A 27,011-nucleotide genomic window follows, 5' to 3' on the forward strand; every position below is an offset into this window, starting at 1 on the left:
CAGCAATAGATCTGTCACCGGAGCAATGCGGGGATCCTGCACATGCCTGCTAAGATCATAGGTGAAGGGAGGGGGTGACGACTGGAGCTGAAAATGGGCCCCATCTTGATCATCCAACAGAGGGGCTTAGTGAAGACATTGACTTCTCATTGTTGTATTCAGCTTAAAAAAGGGAGGTGACAGGGTCTCTTTCATTTATCAATTTTTTTATTTATGTATTTACAGTCAGGACCAAAAATCTTACCCCCCCCTGCATTTCTGTCAGATAACGCACCACTTCACCCAAAAACTTGCTTCAATTACAAATGCTTCGGCATTCTCATGTTTGTTTCGTATTGGTAGGACACAAAAAAAGTGGAGAAACAAAAAGCCAAATCATTCCACGCAAAACCCCAAAAATGGACTGAAAATTATTGGCACCCTCAATGTAAGATTTGGTAGCACACCCCTTGTGAAAAACTGAAAACAATGACTTCCTGAGGTCTAAAAGGTGTCCGGTTGGGTTGAGGTCTAAAAGGTGTCCGGTTGGGTTGAGGTCTAAAAGGTGTCTGGACACCTTTTAGACCTCAACCCAACTGGACACCTTTTAGACCTCAACCCAACCGGTTGAGTTGAGATCTAAAGGTGTCCGGTTGGGTTGAGGTCTAAAGGTGGCCGGTTGGGTTGAGGTCTAAAGGTGGCCGGTTGGGTTGAGGTCTAAAGGTGGCCGGTTGGGTTGAGGTCTAAAGGTGGCCGGTTGGGTTGAGGTCTAAAGGTGGCCGGTTGGGTTGAGGTCTAAAAGGTGGCCGGTTGGGTTGAGGTCTAAATGGTGGCCGGTTGGGTTGAGGTCTAAAAGGTGGCCGGTTGGGTTGAGGTCTAAAAGGTGGCCGGTTGGGTTGAGGTCTAAAGGTGTCCGGTTGGGTTGAGGTCTAAAAGGTGTCCGGTTGGGTTGAGGTCTAAAAGGTGTCCGGTTGGGTTGAGGTCTAAAAGGTGTCCGGTAGGGTTGAGGTCCAAAGATCTTCGGTAGGGTTGAAGTCAGGGCTCTGTGCAGGACACTCGAGTTCTTCCACACCAAACTGGTCAAACCATGCTTTTATGGAGCTGGCTTTGTACACAGGGGCACAGTCATGCTGGGACAGAAAAGGGTCCTCACCAAACTGTTACCACAAGATTGGAAGAGCACAATTGTCTACAAGGTCTTCATATGATGGAGTTTTAAAATGTACCCTTCACTGAGATACATGAACTCAACAATTTGGAGTGATTCCACCATTTTATGGCCATATTGCAGTGGTCTCCAAACAGCGGCCCAGGTTTTTTCGTTCTCAAAATTGTGAGAAATAATTGCATTCCAGGTTTGTGATGTTCCTGTAATTTGCCATTCAACTCCCCCGTATCCACGACCGGGTGCTGACAATATAGAAATCACACTGGCAACCAGGTACAATGCTGAGAAATGGCCTCCACCTTTCTGTTGTGTGGCCCTGTGTGACACATGGAGCATGGAGGAGAGAAAGAGCAGCAAAGAATTGTCTGAGGATTGGAGAACAAAAATTGTGGAAAAGCACGGACAATCTCAAGGTTACAAGTCCATCTCTAGAGATCTTAATGTTTCTGTGTCCACTGTGCGCAACATTGTCAAGAAGATTACAGCCCATGGCACTGTAGCTAATCTCCCAGGACGTGGCCGAAAGAGAAAAATTGATCAAAGATTGCAACAAAGGATTTTCAAAATGGTGGCTAAAGAACCTCGATCAAACATCTCCTACAAGTCTGATTCCCACTCCATCTACCTTTTAATATGCCCCCTCTACTCCTCCTTTTCATATTACTATCCTCGGTTCTCAAAATCTAATTTCTTTGCTTGAACGGTTACATCTCACCTTCACTTCTACCATCTCCCTACTACTGCTCTCATCACCTCCTGCTGATACTTTACTCACATGCTGACCCAAACACCAGGACAGGAAGGCATGTGCGCTCATGTACATCCCCTCCCATCTTACTTTCCTCACCCTCCTCCTTCTCCTAACCTCTGGGGATATCTCCCCGAACCCTGAACCTCCAGTATCTCACCCAAGCACCCTCCTTCCTCCAGGAATAACCGCAATCCACTCAATTTAATCCCAATCCCTGTGTTCCTAAAAACCACCCTCCCTTTTTCATGTACGCTCTGGAATGCCCGCTCTGTCTGTAATAATCTCACCTCTGTCCATGACCTTTTTGTCTCCCGCTCCCTTAACCTACTAGCAATTACAGAAACCTGGCTCCAAGCAGCAGATTCTTCTTCCCCTGCAGCACTTTCCTATGGAGGCCTTCTCTGGACCCACTCAACCGGACCCAGTGGTCAAAAAGGTGGTGGAGTTGGTTTGCTTCTATCCCCACTGAGCACCTTTCAAGTCCTCCATAACCCTCCCTCTCTATGCTTCTCTTCTTTCCAGACTCACTGCATCCGGCTGTTTTCTCCCATTTCTTTGAGGATTGCAGTGATCTATCGGCCTCCTGGACCGGGGTCACGCTTTCTTGATGACTTCTCTGGTTGGCTACCCTACTTTATCTCCTCTGAACTACCCACTATCATTTGTGGAGATTCTAACATCCCCATTAATGTGAACAACCCGGCTACATCCCACCTTTCCACCTAACCTCATCTTTTGCCTTACCACAATGGACACGGTCCTCCACTCACTCTGATGGACACCGTCCTCCACTCACTCTGATGGACACCGTCCTCCACTCACTCTGATGGACACCGTCCTCCACTCACTCTGATGGACACCGTCCTCCACTCACTCTGATGGACACCGTCCTCCACTCACTCTGATGGACACCGTCCTCCACTCACTCTGATGGACACCGTCCTCCACTCACTCCGATGGACACCGTCCTCCACTCACTCCGATGGACACCGTCCTCCACTCACTCCGATGGGAATACACTAGACCTTGTTTTCTCCCATCTTTGCACTCCCTACAACCTCACAAACACTCCCTTTCCTCTCTCTGATCACAATCTCATCACCTTCACAGTCTCCTCGTCTTCAAACACCTATCCCTCCAAGCAGCAAACAATTACCTGCGGAAACCTTCACAACTTGAACCCTTCTCTTTTCCACTCTGCAACTGACCAACTCTGTGACAGAATCTCTCCCCTGTCCTGCCCTGACCTGGCCACTGCTGTCTACAACAGTTCGCTTTCATCCACATTAGACTCACTTGCTCCTCTAACAACACGAAGCATCGGGCCCCGACCATTACAACCTTGGCAGACTGACCACACCAGAAATCTTAAGCGACATAGTCGTGCGCTGGAGTGATTGTGGCGTAAAAATAAATCCCAGCAAGCATTCACCCGATATAAATCTGCTTTCTTCACATACAAATCCTCCCTTCATGCTGCCAAACAAGCCTACTTTGTCACTCTTCTTAATACCTTCTCATCCAGTCCTCGTCGTGTCTTCTCTACTTTTAACTCTCTACTTTCTCCACCTCCACTCCCACCCAATACCTAACTCACTGCTTACGAGATTGCAAATCATTTCAAAAACAAGATTGATGCAATTCGTGAGGGCATCTCAACTACACAGACATCCATCCCACTTAGCATACCTTACACTAAATCTCCCTCAACACTTTCCTCTTTTGAGCTCGCTACTACTGAAGAGGTCACTAAAGTTTTCTCAGAAGCCCGTCTCACTACCTGCCCCCTGGATCCTGTCCCCTCACAGGTACTACGGTCACCCTCTTCTTCCATCCTATGCTCCCTCACTGACATCTTCAATCTTTACTGGTGCCTTCCCCTCCCCTCTAAACCATGCGCACATCACTCCCATACTTAAAAAGCCCTCCCTGGACCCCACCAACCTGAACAACTTAAGACCCATCTCCCTGCTCCCATTCACCTCTAAACTCTTAGAACGCTAGTCTACAATCGCTTGAGCTCCTCCCTCACCGACAACAACCTTCCTGACCCTTTACAGTCTGGCTTTCGCTCACTTCACTCCACTGAAACTACCCTACTAAACCTCACTAATGATCTACTAACTGCAAAAACCAATGGCCACTCCTCCGTACTCATCCCAACCAATGGCCACTCCTCCGTACTCATCCCAACCAATGGCCACTACTCCGTACTCATCCCAACCAATGGCCACTACTCCGTACTCATCCCAACCAATGGCCACTACTCCGTACTCATCCCAACCAATGGCCACTACTCCGTACTCATCCCAACCAATGGCCACTACTCCGTACTCATCCCAACCAATGGCCACTACTCCGTACTCATCCCAACCAATGGCCACTACTCCGTACTCATCCCAACCAATGGCCACTACTCCGTACTCATCCCAACCAATGGCCACTACTCCGTACTCATCCCAACCAATGGTCACTACTCCGTACTCATCCCAACCAATGGCCACTACTCCGTACTCATCCCAGCCAATGGCCACTGCTCCGTACTCATCCCAACCAATGGCCACTGCTCCGTACTCATCCCAACCAATGGCCACTGCTCCGTACTCATCCCAAGCAAATGCCACTACTCCGTACTCATCCCAACCAATGGCCACTACTCCGTACTCATCCCAACCAATGGCCACTACTCCGTACTCATCCCAACCAATGGCCACTACTCCGTACTCATCCCAACCAATGGCCACTACTCCATACTCATCCCAACCAATGGCCACTACTCCGTACTCATCCCAACCAACGGCTACCACTTGACTGTGGCTTTTGATACTGTTGACCATCCCCTCCTCCTCAAACAACTCCTCTCTTGGCCTCTGAGACTCTGCTCTCTCCTGGTTCTCCTCCTACCTATCACAGTGCTCCTTCTGTGTTATCCATAACTCGGTCTCCTCCTCTCCACTTCCTCATTCTGTTGGGGTCCCTCAAGGATCTGTCCTTGGACCCCTTCTCCATCTACACCTCCTCCCTTGGTCACTTAATAAACTCCAATGGCTTTAAGTACCATCTCTATGCTGATGACACACAAATCTATCTTTCTACTCCTCGCCTCTAACCTACTAAGTGACATATCAGCATGGAGGTCACTCCACTTCCTCAAACTAAAGCTTTCCAAAACTGAGCTCATACTATTCCCTCCAGCCCGTGCCCCCCCCCCAACTTCTCCATCAAGATCAATAACCATCATTGCCAGGGTACCCGGTGTAATCCTAGACTCCCATCTTTCCTTTCAGGCCCAAATCCAATAACTGTCCAAGCCTTGTAGACTTCACCTCTGCAACATCTCCAAGATACACCCGTTCCTAACCTCTGAAACCACTAAGCAAGTTATTCCCTCACTGGTTATCTCTCGCCTTGGCTATTGTAACTCCCTCCTCATTGGCCGACCTCATCGCAGGCTATCCCCTCTTCAGTCTATCATGAATGCTGCTGCCAGACTCATCCACCTTACTAACCGTTCCATATCTGCCACCCCTCTTTGCCAATCCCTCCACTCAGTGTCCTCCATCCCTCTCTGTCAATCTCTCCACTGGCCTCCACTCAGCGTCCTCCATTTCTCTCTGCCAATCCCTCCACTGGCCTCCACTCAGTGTCCTCCATCCCTCTCTGCCAATCCCTCCACTCAACGTCCTCCATCCCTCTCTGCCAATCCTTCCGCTGGTCTCCACTCAGCATCTGCCATCCCTCTCTGTCAATTGCTCCACTGGCCTCCACTCAGCGTCCTCCATCCCTCTCTGTCAATCGCTCCACTGGCCTCCACTCAGTGTCCTCCATCCCTCTCTGCCAATCCCTTCACTGGCTTCCCATTGCCCAACAAATAAAATTCTAAACATTAACAATAACATATAAAGCCATTTATAACTCCGCCCCAAATTACATCACCCATCTTGTCTCCAATATCACCCAAACCATCTCATCCACAAAGTATTCCCAGCACTTAACTTTTGCCACATTTTGTTATGTTACGGCCTTATTCCAAAATGGATTAAATTAATTTTTTTCCTCCACATTCTACAAACAATACCCCATAATGACAACGGGAAAGAAGTTCGTATCAAGGCACAGATCTGGAGAAGGGTACAGAAAAATCTCTGCAGCATTGAAGGTCCCAATGAGCACAGTGGCCTCCATCATCCGTAAATGGAAGAAGTTTGGAACCACCAGGAATTTTCCTAGAGTGGGCCGCCTGGCCAAAATGAGTGATCGAGGGAGAAGGGCCAGGAAGGTAGCAAGCATCCGATGGTCACTCTGAAAGAGCTCCAGTGTTTTTCTGGGGGGAGAGGAGAACAACCATCTCTGCAGCACTCCACCAATCAGGCCTGTATGGTAGAGCAGCCAGATGGAAGCCACACCTCAGTAAAAGGCAAATGGCAGCCCGCCTGGAGTTTTCCAAAAGGCACCTGAGGGACTCTCAGACCATGAGAAACAAAACTCTCTGGTCTGATGAAACAAAGATTGAACTCTTTGGCCTGAATGCCAAGAGTCATGTCTGGAGGAAACCAGGCACTGCTCACCACCTGGCCAATACCATCCCTACAGTGAAGCATGGTGGTGGCAGCATCATGCTGTGGGGATGTTGTTCAGCGGCAGGAACTGGGAGACTAGTCAGGATCAAAGGAAAGATGAATGCAGCAATGTACAGAGACATCCTTGATGAATATCTATTCTAGAGCGCTCTGGACCTTAGACTGGGGTGACGGTTCATCTACCAACAGGACAACGACCCTAAGCACATGGCCCACATAACAGAGGAGTGTCTACGGGCCAACTCTGGGAATGTCCTGGAGTGGCCCAGCCAGAGCCCAGACTTGAACCCGATTGAACATCTCTAGAGAGATCTGAATATGGCAGTGCACCGACACTCCCCATCCAACCTGATGGAGCTGGAGAGGTCCTGCTAAGAAGACCGGGAGAAATTGGCCAAAAATAGGTGTGCCAAGCTGGTAGCATCGTACTCAGAACGACTCGAGGCTGGAATGGGGGCTAAAGGGGCTTCAACAAGTACTGAGCAAAGGCTGGGAAGACTTATGGACATGGTGAGGTTTTTTTTATCTTTAATAAATTGCAAAGATTTGAAAACAAACTTCTTTCACGTTGTCATTATGGGGGATTGTTTGTAGAATGTGGAGGGGAAAATGAATTGAATCCATTCTGAAATAAGGCCGAAACATAAAAAATGTGGCAAAAGTGAAGCGCTGGGAATACGTTCTGGATGGACTGTATGTATATAGCCAGGGACGGACTGACAACTCATGGGGCCCCTGCATCCTTGCCCACACCCAAAAAAGCCAATGAAAGGTACCAGTGGCATCTCACGGGGCCCCCTACTGACCCCAAGCCCTCGGGCAGTGCCCGAGTGCTCGAATGGTCAGTCCGCCCCCGTATTTAGCATACCTGTGGGAACCGTGTAAGCTGGAAATCGGTGTAGTGGTCACCCCCTACTACAATGATCTCCATTAGCTTCCAGGTCCAATGCCAAGTGGCTGCTCTGCTCCACCGTGAACACAGAGGTTCTACTGCTCAGCACGAGAAGTATACCTGATCCAAATGACTGTCCCGTGTACAAAGCCAGCTCCGTAAAGACATGGACTGACCAGTGTGGAGGAACTCGAGTGTCCTGCACAGACAACGCCAGTTGTGAACCAGGTCTTCTCATCCAACATCAAAACCTGACCTCACAAATGGGCACAGATTCCCACAGACACCCTCCAACATCTTGTGGAAAGGTCCCGGAAGAGTGGAGGATGTTATAGCCACAAAAGGGGGCAATTCCATATTAAAGGTCATGGTTTTGGAAGGGAATGTCCAACAAGCTCACATAGGAGTGATGATCAGGAGCCCTCAAACGTCTGGCCATATAACAGAGGAACAATCTTATGTGTTAAACTGGTTCTGTGGACGGTATTCCTCCCACGGACACCAATGACTATTCCGGTCACTGACACCAATGAGACAGTATTTCACTAACGATGGGGCACTATCCCTCCCAATGACACCAATGATGTGGCACTATCCCTCCCAATGACACCAATGATGGGGCACTATTCCTCCCACTGACACCAATGATGGGGCACTATTCCTCCCACTGACACCAATGATGGGGCACTATTCCTCCCACTGACACCAATGATGGGGCACTATTCCTCCCACTGACACCAATGATGGGGCACTATTCCTCCCACTGACCCCAACATGGGGGCACTATCCCTCCCACTGACGCCAGCGATGGGGCACTATTCTTCCCACTGACACCAACAATGGGGCACTATTCTTCCCACTGACACCAACAATGGAGCACTATTCTTCCCACTGACACCAACGATGGGGCATTATTCTTCCCACTGACACCAACGATGGGGCACTATTCCTCCCACTGACACCAACAATGGAGCACTATTCTTCCCACTGACACCAATGATGGAGCACTATTCCTCCCACTGACACCAATGATGGGGCACTATTCCTCCCACTGACACCAATGATGGGGCACTATTCTTCCCACTGACACCAATGATGGGGCACTATTCCTCCCACTGACACCAATGATGGGGCACTATTCCTCCCACTGACACCAATGATGGGGCACTATTCCTGCCACTGACACCAATGATGGGGCGCTATTCCACTGACAACGATGGGGTACTATTCCTCTCACTGACACCAATGATGGGGCACTATCCCTCCCACCGACACCAACGATGGGGCACTATTCCTCCCACTGACACCAACGATGGGGCACTATTCCTCCCACTGACACCAACGATGGGGCAAATCTCCCCAAAAGACAGACAGATGACAAAAAAAACGCTACAGAGACTATAAACCTTTTTCCAGCCCAACCAAAATGACATGAAAATGGAACATAAGAACACATTTGTAGTACGGTGAGGAAGGTTTTGAGCTCCTGACAATTCATTGCTCTCTATGCCTCCCTGACCACCCTTCCTTTCTTGGATGGGTGTCACTGAGAAAGGAAGTGAGTGAAAATCTCCCCAATGGGGGTCACTGGGAGACATTTTAAGTTTTTCTCACGCTATTTAAAAACAAATATTTTTTCTTATTTTTCCAACTTAGGTTGACCTTTATAATAGAGAGGAGGGCGGAAGGCCGGGATCACTTTCCTCCAATCAGCACTCAGGATCCCACCACTCCCAATACGAGGGGATTAGACATCAGTGCGTCGGAGGGGACGGGGGCCGAGCGTCCTGCGATGTTCTGGCGACATTGTTAAAGAGGGTGAACAAAGATTTTACACTGAATTAGCAGGTAGAACCCCCCCACCCCCCCGCCCGCCCCACATGGAACGTCTCATTTTGCTCAGGAAGAATAGCCGCATTGTTCCTGCGAAGTTCGATCTGAAACCGATCCGGACAGAAGGGGCCGCTCCCCGCGATCCTTATCTAAGGACTGGGTGGTGTCAGCTCCCGCTCTGTGCAATTATCGCTCCAACCCCACCATTAGAAATATTCCATCTATCCCGGAAAGAACGGCCCCGAGCGAGGCCAATGGCAGAACGCAACGCGGCGGCTGTCCCTGAGATCGCCACATCGCCGCGCCTGAAGGGTTTGTACGGTTCTAAAGGGGACCTGTCATCATCAGAAGCTTTGAATGTCAAGTGCAGCATGCCGAGTGATGTGGCAGTGTGACCCCTCCGGGTATTGTTACCTCAGAGGTCACCGGACTCCCCCTGACAACGCCTTCACCTGCTTCTCTATCCAGGAGGACGGCACCATCTGTTCAGGCATCATCCAGGGTCACAGTCTACTTCCTGCACTGAGATGACAACTCAGAGAAACACAGTCATGTAAATCCTGGTGCTTGTGCAGTTCTTGGCTGTGTTCACAAATGACTGACACAGATCAGACCCTGTTGCAGCTTCCCACCTTGTGACATGCTACAAAGTTACAATGTACAGTCTGATCACTGGGGGAGGGGAGACTGAGGAAATGCCCCCTCTTCCTTCTACAAAGTTACACTGTACAGTCTGATCACTGGGGGAGGGGAGACTGAGGAAACGCCTCCTCCTCCTTCTACAAAGTTACAATGTACAGTCTGATGACTGGGGGAGGGGAGACTGAGGAAATGCTTCCTCCTCCTTCTACAAAGTTACAATGTACAGTCTGATCACTGGGGGGAGGGGAGACTGAGGAAATGCCTCCTCCTCCTTCTACAAAGTTACAATGTACAGTCCGATCACTGGGGGAGGGGAGACTGAGGAAATGCCTCCTCCTCCTTCTACAAAGTTACAATGTACAGTCTGATGACTGGGGGAGGGGAGACTGAGGAAATGCTTCCTCCTCCTTCTACAAAGTTACAATGTACAATCTGATCACTGGGGGAGGGGAGACTGAGGAAATGCTTCCTCCTCCTTCTACAAAGTTACAATGTACAATCTGATCACTGGGGGAGGGGAGACTGAGGAAATGCCTCCTCCTGCATGCAGCAGACTGATGACATCATCATGCATTTGCGGTGCTAACCCCCCATTGTAATGAACTGCGATGGTGAGATCCATGCCGATAGGATAACCTGTTTTCTGGACGGTCTAAGCGGTGGGAATACGTTCAAAAAACCGCAGCCCGCTGCATCTGGCATGACTGGGCCCTTCGCAGGATATGGAAATGGTGAATCTTTGATGAGATTTTAGTTAATGAAGACGGCCGATCACCAGCGACGCATTTTATACCGCGGCGGATTCACCCGTCACTCCTGCTGGAAAATACAAAGGAGGCGGCAGCGGTGGCGTTACGCGGTGACGCAACACAAATAAAACACAATGTGGGCAGCCAGGCAGGAAGCGGCCTTGTTCTGTTACAGATTGTCCTGGGTCCCCCCCCCCCGGGTCCCCCCGTCCCCCCCACTGATCCCAGGCTGCATGACAACTCACTTTACAGGACAAATGCGGTCTGTGCGTTCATGACGGCCGGAGCAGCGCCGGAGCAGCGTGAGCCTCTCATGTCATGGAAATGGCTCAGAGGGAGCTGAAGAGGAGCCAGAGACAGATGTTGGAGATAAAGACGGGACGGAGTGCTGGGGCAAAGATCCCCCCCATCCCCGCCACCCCCCACCCCCAGCGTCACAGCCGGAGGCACCGCGGAGAAGACGGCGCTGCAACCGAAGAAACAATGAATTCCATCCCAGACTCATAATTAAGATCACTCGGCCTTAAAGCTGAACTCCCGGCAGAGAGAAAAGACCTCATTTATGTATTTGTACAAGCAGTGTCCCTGAACGGGACCCGCCATCAGTCCCTGTACAGCAGAGCTCAGACTGGGGGAGGGAGAAGCAGCACAAGGAGCCAGCCAGGAGTGCTGCAGTGTAGGAAGCATGCGGATAGGAGGAGAGAGCAGAGTGACAGAGCGATGACCTCATGAATCTGCTGCTTTGCCTCTCACTGTCCAATCGCAGGCTTGGGGCTGTTTTTTTTTTTACATTTGCATTAGCTCTCTCAAGAGTGATCCACAGTCAATCGATTTTCAGAGGGCGTTTGACAGGCGGTAAGGAGATGTTTTGTTGCTTTAGGTTTTAATCCCTAAGGGTCGGTTTACACCAGAGGTGGACTGGGAACTCATCGGGCCCCCGGGCAATAGGGGATCATTGGGCCCCTGTGTCCTTGCCCAAACTCAAAAAAGCCTATGAAAAAGGTACCAAGGGCATCTCATGGGGCCCCCTACTGACCCTGGGCCCTTGGGCAGTGCCCGAGTTTCCAAATGGTCAGTCCGCCCCTGGTTCATATTGCCGTGACTTGGGATCCGACTTGTGAGACCCCCCAAGTCGCATGATGTGTGAAATCCCATGTGCCCATAGACTTCAATGGGAGTCACCTCCATGTCGGATCCTCTATATCGATGTGATTTGGATCCATCATTACAGCATGACGTGAAATCCCATGTTAGTCAATGAGAGCGATCTTAATCAGCACGACTGAAGTCACTCCGATTTTAGAAAAGGTTCCTGTGCTCCTTCGAGGCGACTTCTATCCGACTTGTGCCCATAGACTTCAATGGAAGTCGCCTCCATGTCGGATCCTCATCTAAAGGCCGCGCAGTTGCCGACTGCAGATAGCCGAATGATGGCTGCACTGCGGCTGGCCAGTTCTGGGAGGACAGAGCTGATCGCCTGATGTGGTAGAAGGCCAATCACAGTGGCCTTTTACCATGTGATCAGCTCTGTCCAATAACAAGCTGATCACCGGGAAATGCAATTGCTGGTTCTTGGCTGCACTTTCCTCACGCTGTCAGAGAACCGGCAGTTGTCAGAGCTGGGATCGGCACCGATCATAAGGGGACTGATGATCAGTGCCCAGCAGTGCCGCCCACAAGTGCCCACCCATGTCACCCACCAGTGCCCATCAGTGCAGCGCAGCAGTGCTGCCTATCAGTGCCCATCATCAGTGAAAGAAGAAAAATTACCTGTTTGCAAAATTTTATAATCGAAACAAAGAAACTTTTTTTTTTTTTTTAAATTCTTTGCTATTTTTTTGTTTATAGCGCAAAAAATAAAACACCCGGCGGGGAGCAAATACCACCAAAAGAAAGCTCTACTTGTGAGAAAAAAATGATAAAAGTTTCATATGGGTACAATGTTGCATGACCGCTCAATTGTGACAGCGCTGAAAGCTGAACATTGGCCTGGACAGGAAGGGGGTAGAAGTGCCCGGCAGGTGAGGGGTTAATCAGGCGCTCCACGGGCTGTACTGCTGCCCATTGCAATGGGAAGATAGGTTGCCTCCCCCTGCCTGCTTTAACCCTGAAAACGCTGACCGACCGGTTGCTTTCCTATTCCAATCCCCTCCATATCATGCGATTCAGGTGTTCCAATCCCCTCCATATCATGCGATTCAGGTGTTCCAATCCCCTCCATATCATGCGATTCAGGTGTTCCAATCCCCTCCATATCATGCGATTCAGGTGTTCCAATCCCCTCCATATCATGCGATTCAGGTGTTCCAATCCCCTCCATATCATGCGATTCAGGTGTTCCAATCCCCTCCATATCATGCGATTCAGGTGTTCCAATCCCCTCCATATCATGCGATTCAGGTGTTCCAATCCCCTCCCAATCATGTGATTCAGGTGTTCCAATCCCCTCCAAATCATGTGATTCAGGTGTTCCAATCCCCTCCATATCATGTGATTCAGGTGTTCCAATCCCCTCCAAATCATGTGATTCAGGTGTTCCAATCCCCTCCCAATCATGTGATTCAGGTGTTCCAATCCCCCCCATATTATGTGATTCAGGTGCTCCAATCCCCTCCATGGACACAGGTGTATACAATCAAGCCCCTAGACATGCAGACGGCTTCTACAAACATTGGTGAAAGAATGGGTCGCTCTCAGGAGCTCAGTGACTCCAAGCGTGGTCCCGTGATAGGTGGCCACCTGGGCAATAAGTCCATCCGTGACATTTCCGGGCTACTAAATATTCCACGCTCAACTGTTAGTGGGATTATAACAAAGTGGAAGCCACTGGGAACAACAGCCACTCAGCCACCAAGTGGTAGGCCACGTCACATGACAGGGCGGGGTCAGCGCATGCTGAAGCGCACAGTGCGCAGAAGTCACCAACTGTCTGCAGAGTCAATAGCTAAAGACCTCCAAACTTGGTGTGGCCTTCAGATGAGCCCAACAACAGTGCGTAGAGAGCTTCATGGAATGGGTTTCCATGGCCGAGCAGCTGCATCCAAGCCTTCCATCACCAAGTGCAATGCAAAGCGTCGGATGCCGTGGTGTAAAGCACGCCGCCACTGGACTCTAGAGCAGAGGAGACGTGTTCTTTGGAGGGACCAATCATGCTTCTCTGTCTGGCAATCCGATGGACTTGTCTGGGTTTGGTGGTGGCCAGGAGAACGGTACTTGCCTGACTGCATTGTGCCAAGTGTAAAGTTTGGTGGAGGGGGGATTATGGTGTGGGGGTGTTTTTCAGGGGGTTGGGCTTGGCCCCCTAGTTCCAGTGAAGGGAACTCTTATACTGGCCATAGACGGGTTGAAAATCGGCCGAAGAAAAAAATAAAAAATAAAAAAAAAATCGGCACATTAGTGGGTTGATTGGTCGGCCGTTTTTCGGGTTTTTGGCACATTTTTTTTATCGGTCATGTTGGAAAATTCACTGCCATCTAAATAAAACCATCTGTATGGATACATTGTTGCAACTGCAAGACTTTTCATATAAAATATAATAGCGGACCGGAATTCTTCTTCCGGTCACATATGGCGCACTCCCCTGTCTCTGCAAGGGACAGAAGTTATGGGGTTAATGCCGGCCATAGATAGGACGAAAATCGGCCGATTTTTTTAATGTTGGTGGTAACGTTGGCCGATCAAACGACCAATTTTTCATTTTTTTTTTCTAAAAATGGCCGATATTCCACCCGTCTATGGCCTGCTTTAGGCTACGTTCACACTAGCCTTGTCAGCAGGCGGCAGACAGGTGTTTGGGATGCGTTTTCCAAATGCCTCGGAGAATTCTGCACATTGCAGCACATAGTGCTGTTCACACGGGAGCGTTAGCGTAGCGGCGCGGCAAAATGGACGCCTCTGGTTGAGTCAGGAGGAGTTGAAGTCTCCTATTCAAGTCTATGGTGCCTCTCCACAAACACCCGGGCAGCGTTTGCGGTGCAGTTGCAACGCGTTAGCGGAGCGTTAACACCATTCAAACGTCATTGTAGGCGTTTGTGGGGCATTTTTAATGCTTGGCAAATGCCTAGCAACCCCCGCTAAACCACGCATACAGCGTTTTTGGAGCTTTAAAACCGCTCCGCAAACGCCAGACCAATGCTTGTCAAATGCTATAGGGGTGTTTGGTAAGAGCTGGAAAAAAAGTCCAGTGTGAACGAGCCCTTAGGCAGGCCATAGACGGGTCGAAAACTGGCCGTTTTTTTTTTAAAAAAAGGAAAAAATTGGTTGTTCAATAGGCCGACGTTATCACCAATGGTAAAAAAAAAAAAAAAAAGGGGCTGATTTTCATCCCGTCTGCAGCCGGCATTTAATTACTTCTGTCCCTGCAGAGAGCTCCGCTATTATATTTTACATGAAAGTCTTGCGGTTGCAACAATGTATCCATTTGTATCCATTTCGGATACAGATGTCTTTATTCGGATACAAATGGATACATTGTTGCAACCGCAAGACTTTCATGTAAAATATAACAGCGGACTGGAATTCCTTTTCCTCTGCAGGTCACAGCTCATGCGCAGATTTTTTTTAATCGGTAAAACGATCAGCCAATTTATCCATCATTGCCGGGAAAATCAGGCCGATTTTTTTCCAACTTTACTGATAAAAAAAAAGTGCCAAAACCCAAAAAAACGGCCGACCAATTAACCCACTAATGGTGTGAAAATCAGCCGATTTTTTTTTTTCAGCCGATTTTCGACCCGTCTATGGCCTGCATTAAGGTGACATTTCGGACAATTTCATGCCCCCAACTTTGTGGGAGGAGTTTGGGGATGGCCCCTTCCTGCTCCAACATGACTGCGCACCAGTGCACAAAGCAAGGTCCATAAAGACATGGAGGAGCCAGTTTGGGGTGGAGGAACTTGACTGTCCTGCACAGAGTCCTGACCTCAACCCCATAGAACACCTTTGGGATGGATTAGAGCCGGGCCCCCAGCATTGGCCCCAACAGCCGTCACAGGCCGTTCCCTGGCAGCGTTAATATAAAGCACATGATGACATCATCACCATAGAACGGCTCGCAGCGCTCAGTACAAGAGCAGCAATCGCAGGACTCACATTTGCAGCATCTTGGCTTCCATCTCCTCCTCAGTGTCAGGAAACTCACAGGTGAGCCAATCAGTCAAACTTCCCAGCTGCAGCATTAATTACCACCCCCCTTCCCTATCAGACTCAGCCTGGCGAGGGGCAGGGAAGATTTGTATGTGAAGTCCATGCATGGTGAGTATTCATTACCAATCGCAGGGCTCCCCCTCACAATGCCACCATCTGCTTCTCTCTACAGAAAGACAGCGCCATCTTTGTTCAGGCATCATCCAGGGTCACCATCTACTTCCTGGACTGAGATGCCGGCTCAAAGATGACACCATTATATAAATCCTGGTGCTTGTGCAGTTCCTCCTCCTACAAAGTTACAATGTACAGTCTGATCATTGGGGGAGGGGAGACAGAGGAAATGACTCCTCCTTCTACAAACTTACAATGTACAGTCTGATCACTGGGGGAGGGGAGACTGAGGAAATGCTTCCTCCTCCTACAAAGTTACAGTGTACAGTCTGATCGCTGGGGGAGGGGAGACTGAGGAAATGCCGCCTCCTCCCTCTACAAAGTTATAATGTACAATCTGATCATTGGGGGAGGGGAGACTGAGGAAATTCTGCAGAGCCTACAGCACCCCCCCCCTCCTCCATAGCACCCCCAGAAGTGCCCCCACAGTTCCATCCAGTCTCCTATATTGCCCTTGCAAAACCCCCTGGAGAGACCCCTAGCCCTCTTCAGAGATCACACCCCCCACAGTTGTCCCTAGCTTCCTCCTAAAACCTCGTCTTACACAGAGCCACCCAGCCTGCTGAAGAGTCCCCTAAGCCCTCCAGAACCTTCATCCCCCCCGTTCCTGGTGACACTCAGCTCCTTCCAGAACTTCAATACATATTTTGTATTTCCTGTACAGGGTTCCAGGGATGGGTCCTGGAATGCTGATATGTTTTCCTGTTATTTGAGCTGTGGTCCCTTTTAAAACACATTTTTAGTACTTTTTAGTAGACACATTTTTAGGGGTTCTCACCCATGTAGGGTGAGAGGTTTTGGGTAGTCTGGTTGGAGAGGATTTATTGGCAGTTCTCTCTGGATTGGTAAATCCTAATTTGGGACTCAGAATTTGGAGGCTCAAAGAGTCTTTTGGTGGAAAGAACCTCCAAGTTCTCTCTGAGCCTCTGAATTCCGGATCTCACTTTAGGATTTACCAATCCTGAGAGAACTGCCAATCAATCTTCTCTCCAACTGGACTACCCAGGAACCCCTCACCCTGCATAAATGAGTACCCCGTAGTACTAGAAATGTCTCTTGTTGTCCCCATTAAAGGGACCACAACCCTAATAAAGGGTAACCTACCCGCCTTCCAGGACCCGTCCCTGGCATCTTGTACATCCCATACTTTTATTGTGGGAGCTTTTCTATTCACTCACTGTTGGGACACCAGACGGTTATGGGAGAGTTCTGGGCCTTGGGCTCAGTGAGCGAGAACCCGGCTCTAGTCCATCCAAAATCAAACAATGTTTTGGCTTTGATACATTTTATTAAATTTATAGGACAAAAACAAACATTTAGCAAATTAACCCCCAAAAAGTAGAGAATGAGGCAACTAGAATCACATTGCAGATTTTTCTCTTCTATACGACCTCCCCCTACTGACCCCCCCCCCAGATGGGCTCCGAGGGCCAAATGTATCAAAAACGGGGAGAAACACATTTCTGCACAATGTAACATTCAGGTATAAAGAGAGAAATTTTGACTTTTTTTTGGTTGAATTAGGATTACCGGCTCTGTGTGTCTTTCTCATGACACAGGAAACGGCTCCGGATTATGTCCTGAAATAAACTTTGTCATGTTTGTTTTACCGATTTCAGATCATTGTCTTCTCCTGTGCTTTGTGACTTTGTGCACTTTTATGGCAAATCTATTATTATTATTATTTATTCTTCTTCTTTATTAGTATTTCTTATTCTTATTAATAATATCTATAATGCCTTGATGGTAATTTTTTTGTATATTTCATAATGACAAATATATACAATATATATAATGAATTATCATTAGTATTAGTGATAATAATTAAAAAACAAAACTATATATATATACTGTATATTTAATAAAATAATTTATTAATAATAATAATTATTATTATTATTACTATTTATGCATACATACGGGGCTTTTTTTCTTTTTTTTCTGCGGGAACACGGGGGAATGCAGCACTGAATGTATGTAATGACAAGGGGTGTTGAGATGTGCTGCAGGGTCTATTGTTGCTGGCTTCTGGGGGATAAATCTTCCAGGGAGGATCAATTGTTACTAAGAGAGAAACTGGGGGGGTGCCTGTTGTTGCTGGTTGATGGATGATCTATTGATGCTGGCTGCTGGGAGATCTATTTTTGTGGGCTGTTGGGAGATCTGTTGTTGCTGGAGGGGTCTGTTGTTGCTGGAGGGGTCTATTGTTGCTGGAGGGGTTTATTGTGGCTGCAGGGGTCTGTTGTTGCCGGTTGATGGAGGATCTATTTGACTGCTTTTCTTGTTACCATTAACAAATTTCATACAAATTACATAGCTTAACAAAATGATACTTCGCTCGGTAGTGCAGAGGGTGGTGCAGGAGTGAACTGGGAATGCTGACATTAGTTCAGGGTGATTAAACAGAACCTGAGCCCCCTTATATCAGGAGTAGAGATGAGCGAATCGAACCAGGCGAAGTGGAATTCGTTTCGAATATCGGGAAAAATTCGATTCGCATCGAATCCGAATTTTAGCAAACTTCGGGTGCACGAATCGAATTTTTCCCGATCAGCCTGCAAAAGTGTCACTGCAGAGAGCTCCGCTATTTCTGACAGTTCTGACAGTTCATTTACAGCGGTTGAAACATTGTATCTATTTGTTTCCATTTAGGATACAGATGTTTTTATTCGGAAATAAATAGATACAATGTTTCAACCGCTGTACATGTGAAGGAACTGTCAGAGAACTGTCAGAAATAGCGGAGCTCTCTGCAGAGACACTTTTTGCTGTACTGGAATACTTCTTCTTTTCATTCTTCTTCTTCTTTTCATTCTTCTTCTTCTTCTTCTTCTTTTCATTCTTCTTCTTCTTCTTCTTCTTTTCATTCTTCTTCTTCTTCTTTTCATTCTTCTTCTTCTTCTTTTCCTTCTTCTTTTCATTCTTCTTCTTCTTCTTTTCATTCTTCTTCTTCTTCTTTTCCTTCTTCTTTTCATTCTTCTTCTTCTTTTCATTCTTCTTCTTCTTTTCATTCTTCTTCTTCTTTTCATTCTTCTTCTTCTTTTCATTCTTCTTTTCATTCTTCTTCTTCTTTTCATTCTTCTTCTTCTTCTTTTCATTCTTCTTCTTCTTCGTCGTGCCCCGTGACTGCCCAAATGAGTGAAGTGTGCGGTGATTCTAAGATGGACGGCACTCATCTGCATGTCATACTGACTGACAGTATTATTTCTCTTCCCCAGCAGACTCCAAGGGCATTTAAATTAAAGGTACAGTGTTCTGCACTAATATAAAGGCTCTCTGAAGCCTAGAAACCCTTTTAATAAGTTAAATTCGCGGCGAATAAATTCGCATCGAATAGAATTTCTCCCGCAAATTCGGCAAATCAGCCGAATCGAATTTTTGAATAATTCGCTCATCTCTAATCAGGAGTCCCTAACAGAGTCCCTCCTTATATCAGGAGTTCTTCTCAGAGTAACTCCTTACATCAAAGTTTTTATAACAGTGCCTCCTTACATCAACTGTCCCCCTCAGAGTGCCCCCCTTACATCATCTGTTCCCATCAGAGTGCCCCCCTTACATCATCTGTCCCCCTCAGAGTGCCCCTTTACATCATCTGTCCTCATCAGAGCACCCCTTTTACATCATCTGTTCCCATCAGAGTGCCCCCCTTACATCATCTGTCCCCATCAGAGTGCCCCCCTTACATCATCTGTCCCCATAAGAGTGCCCCCCTTACATCATCTGTCCCCATAAGAGTGCCCCCCTTACATCATCTGTCCCCCTCAGAGCACCCCCCTTACATCATCTGTCCCCATCAGAGTGCCCCCCTTACATCATCTGTCCCCATCAGAGTGCCCCCCTTACATCATCTGTCCCCATCAGAGTGCCCCCCTTACATCATCTGTCCCCATCAGAGTGCCCCCCTTACATCATCTGTCCCCATCAGAGTGCCCCCCTTACATCATCTGTCCCCATCAGAGTGCCCCCCTTACATCATCTGTCCCCCTCAGAGCACCCCCTTACATCATCTGTCCCCCTCAGAGCACCCCCTTACATCAACTGTCCCCCTCAGAGCGCCCCCCTAACATCAACTGTCCCCCTCAGAGTGCCCCCCTAACATCAACTGTCCCCATCAGACTGCCCCCCTAACATCAACTGTCCCTATCAGGTCTCATGGATTTGTGAATTCACTCTCAGAGGTCTGGGGGTATACAACTAAAATATGGGGGGGGGATATTCCACTCCAGCAGCCACCTAGATCCGGGCCTAGTGGAGACGAGGGGGGACTCAGGAGGGGGGAGTACATGCACCTATTCTCTGAGCACAAAAGCCCTGCTAATATGTATAAAAGCACAAAACAATTTAAATGCGTATACCTTGTACCGTGTGTGTGTATGTGTATGTATATGTATGTATGTATGTGTGTGTGTGTATATATATGTGTGTGTGTGTGTATATGTATATATGTGTGTGTGTATATATATGTGTGTGTGTGTGTGTGTGTATATATATATGTGTGTGTGTATATGTATGTGTGTGTGTGTGTATGTATGTATATATATATATGTGTGTGTGTATATATATATGTGTGTGTGTGTGTGTATATATATATGTGTGTGTGTGTGTGTGTGTGTGTGTGTGTGTATATATATATATGTGTGTGTGTGTGTGTGTGTATATATATGTGTGTGTGTGTATGTATATATATGTGTGTGTGTGTGTGTGTATATATATGTGTGTGTGTGTGTATGTATATATATGTGTGTGTGTGTGTGTGTGTGTGTATGTATATATATGTGTGTGTGTGTGTGTGTGTGTGTGTGTGTGTGTGTGTATATATGTGTATGTGTGTGTGTATATACACACACACACACGTACCTCAGTTTACGAACGCCTCTGTTAACGTAATTTTTCATTTTAGAAATGAAAATAATGGCTCGGTTTACAAATTTTTTTTCACAATATGAAGTGTATGTCGGCGCCAATTTTTAAATGCAGTTGCCGGCTTTTTTTTTTTTGCTCGCTATAGCTCACAGAATCAGCTGTCACTTTCCCCGGAGCTAAAGGATACTTTGTTTCTTTTAGCTGGGGGGAAAGTGACAGCTGATTCTCTGAGCTATTGTAAAGAAAAAAAAAAGGCGCTAATTACATTTAAAAACCGGCAACGACTTCTAGTGACAGCGACTTTTTAAAAACTTTTTTCTGACCTCTGGAATGGATTAATTGGTTTTCAATGCATTCCTATGGGAAACCGCGTTTCGGTTTACGAATTCTTCGCAATACAAAATGTTGCGGAGAACGCATTAAATTTGTAAACCGAGGTACACCTGTATGTGTATATGTATGTATGTATCAGGGGCGGACTGACTGTTTGGAAACTCGAGCACTGCCCGATGGCCCGGGGTCAGTAGGGGGCCCCATGAGATGCCCCTGGTACCTTTTTCATAGGCTTTCTTGAGTTTTGGCAAGGACACAGGGGCCCCATGATCCCCTATTACCCGGGGGCCCCATGAGTTGTCAGTCCGCCCCTGGTATGTATGTATGTGTGTGTGTGTATGTGTGTGTGTGTGTATGTATGTATGTATGTATATATATATATATATATATATATATATATACAGTGGGGATGGAAAGTTTGGGCACCCCAGCTAAAGATTTGTATTAATGTGCATAAAGAAGCCAAGGAAAGATGGAAAAATCTCCAAAAGGCATCAAATTACAGATTAGACATTCTTATAATATGTCAACAAAAGTTAGATTTTATTTCCATCATTTACACTTTCAAAATAACAGAAAACAAAAAAATGGCGTCTGCAAAAGTTTGAGCACCCTGCAGAATTTCTAGCATGCACTGCCCCCTTTGCCAAGCTGAGACCTGCCAGTGTCATGGATTGTTCTCAATCATCGTCTGGGAAGACCAGGTGATGTCAATCTCAAAGGTTTTAAATGCCCAGACTCATCTGACCTTGCCCCAACAATCAGCACCATGGGTTCTTCTAAGCAGTTGTCTAGAAAACTGAAACTGAAAATAGTTGACGCTCACAAAGCTGGAGAAGGCTATAAGAAGATAGCAAAGCGTTTTCAGATGTCAGTATCCTCTGTTCGGAATGTAAATAAGAAATGGCAGTCATCAGGAACAGTGGAAGTTAAAGCAAGATCTGGAAGACCAAGAAAAATATCAGACAGAACAGCTCGCAGGATTGTGAGAATAACAATTCAAAACCCACGTTTGATGGCACGATCCCTCCAGAAAGATCTGACAGACACTGGAGTTGTGGTCACTATTCCACTATAAAGAGATACTTGTACAAATATGGTCTTCATGGAAGAGTCATCAGAAGAAAACCTCTTCTACATCCTCACCACAAAAATCATCGTTTGAACTTTGCAAATGAACATATAGACAAGCCTGATGCATTTTGGAAACAAGTTCTGTGGACCGATGAGGTTAAAATTGAACTTTTTGTCCGAAATGATCAAAGGTACGTTTGGAGAAGAAGGGGCACAGAATTGAATGAAAAGAACCTCTGTCCAACTGTTAAGCATGGGGTTGGATCAATCATGCTTTGGGGTTGTGTTGCAGCCAGTGGCACAGGGAACATCTCACGAGTAGAAGGAAAAATGGATTCAATAAAATTTCAGCAAATTTTGGATGGTAACTGGATGTCATCTGTGAAAAAGCTGAAGTTAGAGAGGATGGCTTCTACAAATGGATAATGATTCTAAACACACCTCGAAATCCACGGGGGATTACATCAAGAGGCGTAAACTGAAGGTTAGCTGGGGTGCCCAAACCTTCGATCCCCACTGTATATATCTGTGTATGTGTGTGTGTGTGTATATGTATGTGTGTGTGTGTATATATATATATAATTTATTATTATTATTTTGATCATTATTCAATTTTTTAATTAATCATGTAGTGTAGATATATAGGATGACTACGACTCCTATTATATACTGTATATATTTTTGACATTATGAAATATGCAGAAAACAGCGTACAATAAAAGCATTTTAATTTCTGTTAACAGGATACAAGATTTTCAAAAAAAAATCACAGGTGGTTCTGGAGCCCATCAATCACACCTCAGCCCCCAAACCCCAAATCCCCCCCCCCGGGCTATTATCCCTTAAAGGGCTAGTCCGTTCACAAATGATTGCAGTTATAGGTGGAACCCCCCCCCCCTTGCATGGGTAGATTGAACAGCAGCAGCCCGGAGTGGGGCTTTAAAGGGGTCCCGTCTGGCCACACAGACAGCGAGCCTGGCCTGCGGTGACCCCCTGGGCACAGAACCGTGGCAGCAGAGGGATTAGGGGTCCTTATGGTCGAAGGTGTCATGACTAGCGAGCAAAGCCGTCTCAGGCGGTGGGCCAGGGGACCTCAGATCCAGCCACAAGCTAGCACTGCCACCCACACTCTCAATCCCCGGGACAAGTGCAGAGATTAGAGAGACATTTCCCCCCAGCTAAGAGAACTTTAACTCCTCCTAAGCCAGCCACCCTGCAGCTGGCACCGGCCTCCGCTGATAATGACAGCTCTGCTGAAAACGCATCGCGGCAACGCGCCAGCAGGGATTTCATGACTTAAAGGGGAGCCATCATGTGTCGTCAGCCAGTCCTCATTGTGACCTTTTATTGGGAAGTTTATACCATTCTAAATTTTTTTTGTTTGTTTTTTTGTACAGTTTCACACTTTTTATTGACTTTCTGCTCCGTATTCATCACATCTGCAAAGTCCTCATCTACAGGACTTCCAGCAGAAGTGAACCCAACCACCAACCTCTTCAATCGTTCCAAAAGTCCTATTCAACACGGTAGCTTTCACCATAATAATCCCTGGTGATCCTGCCATGTAGGTGCTTGTTCAGACACTTCCTGTTGTAGGGTGACACTCTTTGTCTCCCAATTGTGCTCCTTCGTTGTCACCCGGTCACATGGGCTTCCAATGGAGGCTGCAAGTGGAGTTTCAACACATATGAAGCAGACGTGTCCCATCGTTGTCACCATCAGGAAAGACCCCATTCGCATTAGTTGCAGTATGGAAACGTGCGTTTCTTGTACCGCGCGGGAACGTTTTGCCGTCTGCGGACGCACGCGGGTGCCATTAGGTGATTTGCGGCCACCAAAACACATGGTCCTGCAGTGCAATTTGAAAAGTTGCACCTTTTTTCACATTTGGCAGCCCACCGAAATGAACAGGCTATCGAAACCACGCAGCACACAAGGCATTCAATGGCGACCAGCTTGCAAGATGGCAGCGGGAAAATCATTTTTTACTACTTTTTTAGCCCAATGGGCAGTAAACTGGCCCTTTGCTTAGAAGGTTTGGAGACCTCTGCCTTAGATGATCTCATACTGCAGCTATACAGCAATGAGGCTTCAGAACAGGAGTGCCTGGGCACCCTCGCATGTCGGGGAGTGCACTGGGGGCCAGTTATGACTTAATTAACCATTTCTCAAGACCCCTCCCCCCTCCAATTTGATTATTCCAAAAGGTGCTAGCCTTAGGGCCAGTGGACTGCAGGTATCATTTCTGCACCTTGCACCACAACCACTGTACTGTACCAGGACCACCTTAATGCATGGGCATCCCTGGGAAATGCCCAGGGGCCTCAGATGCTCGGGGCCCCCTTGATAATCTTGCATACTTGACAGCTGTCCCGGATTTGCTTGGACGGTCACGCTTTTTACTAAGCTGTCCCAGGATGGCCATGTCCTGGAACCTGTATTGTGTCCTCCTGATCCTAGTACTGTGCCCTCCTGATCCCAGTATTGTGCCCTCCTGATCCCAGTAGTGTGCCCTCCTGATCCCAGTAGTGTGCCCTCGTGATCCCAGTACTGTGCCCTCCTGATCCCAGTAGTGCGCCCTCCTGATCCCAGTAGTGTGCCCTCCTGATCCCAGTAGTGTGCCCTCCTGATCCCAGTACTGTGCCCTCCTGATCCCAGTACTGTGCCCTCCGGATCCCAGTACTGTGCCCTCCGGATCCCAGTATTGTGCCCTCCCGACCCCAGTGCTGTACCCTCCTGACCCCAGTACCGTGCCCTTCTGATCCAGAGGCTCTGTGACCAAGCCCCCTATGGGCGGGGCGAAACGCATCAAAGGTCGTGGCCAGAGTGACTACTGAGGCCATCTCACTACATCCTGTTCCTCTCTGACTCCTGGGGATCGGTTTGAGCGGCGCTCATTCTCATCGACTTTATCCTGGGGCTACTCTGAGCATGCTCACACCCGACATTTGTATTAGACTTCCCGAAGCCAGATTTGAATGTTCCTAAAAGGCCAAGGCAGTGCATTCCGTGGGATAAAAGGTGCCCTCAGCCGTCTTCACTCATCAGATGGCGGCCAACCACGCGGGAGCATCTCAGCACCCAACCGATCATTTTCACGAAAGTTCGTTCTATAAATGTGTAGGTTGTGACATGGAGGATGGGGGGAGGGGGGTCTGTACATTGATTAGCGGTACGTTCCTTTATGCTGATTGGACCATTTACATTCCAGGCCATCTGCTGGTACAGGAGACTTCCATGGCAGACTTCATACTTACCCACAAAGCTGGAGAAGTCGATTTGTTTTCTCTGGGTGACACCCTGCCATCAGAATACACGCATTGTCTGATGGTGTCATGGCGGTGATGGACACGCAGCATTGTCAGGTAAACAAATGCGCGGAATCCTGTGGGCTTGGAGTAAATGCGACACTTCATCTGATAAGGGCAGAAAGAAAATACAAAAATCAGATGCATGCACTCAGCCCCCGGGGACGTCATCTCTGATGGTTCAGTCACAATGACAGACGAGTTATTTATACATGGAAAGAAGAGCTCTGCTAGAGGAGGAGACGAGTATAGAGGAGGCAGAGAGAAGGGAAAGTCCGACTTATAGCTTGCAAGACAAGGCAGTTCACTTTAACAACTCTGTTGTTTTTAATCCCACTGACACCAATGGTGGGGCTTCTTTTATCCCACTGACACCAACGGTGGGGCTTCTTTTATCCCACTGACACCAACGGTGGGGCTTCTTTAATCCCACTGACACCAACGGTGGGGCTTCTTTAATCCCACTGACACCAACGGTGGGGCTTCTTTAATCCCACTGACACCAACGGTGGGGCTTCTTTAATCCCACTGACACCAACGGTGGGGCTTCTTTAATCCCACTGACACCAACGGTGGGGCTTCTTTAATCCCACTGACACCAACGGTGGGGCTTCTTTAATCCCACTGACACCAACGGTGGGGCTTCTTTAATCCCACTGACACCAACGGTGGGGCTTCTTTAATCCCACTGACACCAACGGTGGGGCTTCTTTAATCCCACTGACACCAACGGTGGGGCTTCTTTAATCCCACTGACACCAACGGTGGGGCTTCTTTAATCCCACTGACACCAACGCTGGGGCTTCTTTAATCCCACTGACACCAACGCTGGGGCTTCTTTAATCCCACTGACACCAACGCTGGGGCTTCTTTAATCCCACTGACACCAACGCTGGGGCTTCTTTAATCCCACTGACACCAACGCTGGGGCTTCTTTAATCCCACTGACACCAACGCTGGGGCTTCTTTAATCCCACTGACACCAACGCTGGGGCTTCTTTAATCCCACTGACACCAACGCTGGGGCTTCTTTAATCCCACTGACACCAACGCTGGGGCTTATTTAATCCCACTGACACCAACGCTGGGGCTTATTTAATCCCACTGACACCAACGCTGGGGCTTATTTAATCCCACTGACACCAACGCTGGGGCTTATTTAATCCCACTGACACCAACGCTGGGGTTTATTCAATCCCACTGACACCAACGGTGGGGCTTCTTTAATCCCACTGACACCAACGGTGGGGCTTCTTTTATCCCACTGTCACCAACGGTGGGGCTTCTTTAAACCCACTGACACCAACGGTGGGGCTTCTTTAATCCCACTGACACCAACGGTGGGGCTTATTTTATCCCACTGGCAACAATGATGGGGCTTTTTCTTTCTTAAATCCTTGTTAGATCCGGAGTTCTGCTGTAGGCCTCATTCACACTGCATGTGGTGGGAACTTCCTGTTTGCCATTTTGTTTCGGCAATTCTCATGGAACTCCGCATGTCGTGCATTGGGCGGCCCATT

At 47.9% G+C, this 27,011-nt stretch overlaps 1 long non-coding RNA gene across 1 annotated transcript in view; it reads right to left on the minus strand.

The window, feature by feature from the left end:
- The window catches only part of LOC149433118 (uncharacterized), an 11,628-nt gene extending 648 nt beyond the window's left edge, over positions 1-10,980 (minus strand). Inside the window, exon 1 of the long non-coding RNA XR_016308871.1 lies at positions 10,840-10,980. This is a non-coding gene — a long non-coding RNA (uncharacterized LOC149433118). The remainder of the gene's footprint in view (positions 1-10,839) is intronic.
- Between the last annotated feature and the right edge of the window lie 16,031 nt (positions 10,981-27,011).

This window comes from Staurois parvus, unplaced genomic scaffold (genome assembly GCF_062004578.1).
Source record: "Staurois parvus isolate SC_StPar_1 unplaced genomic scaffold, SC_StPar_1.0 ptg001975l, whole genome shotgun sequence".
Lineage (NCBI taxonomy): Eukaryota > Metazoa > Chordata > Amphibia > Anura > Ranidae > Staurois > Staurois parvus.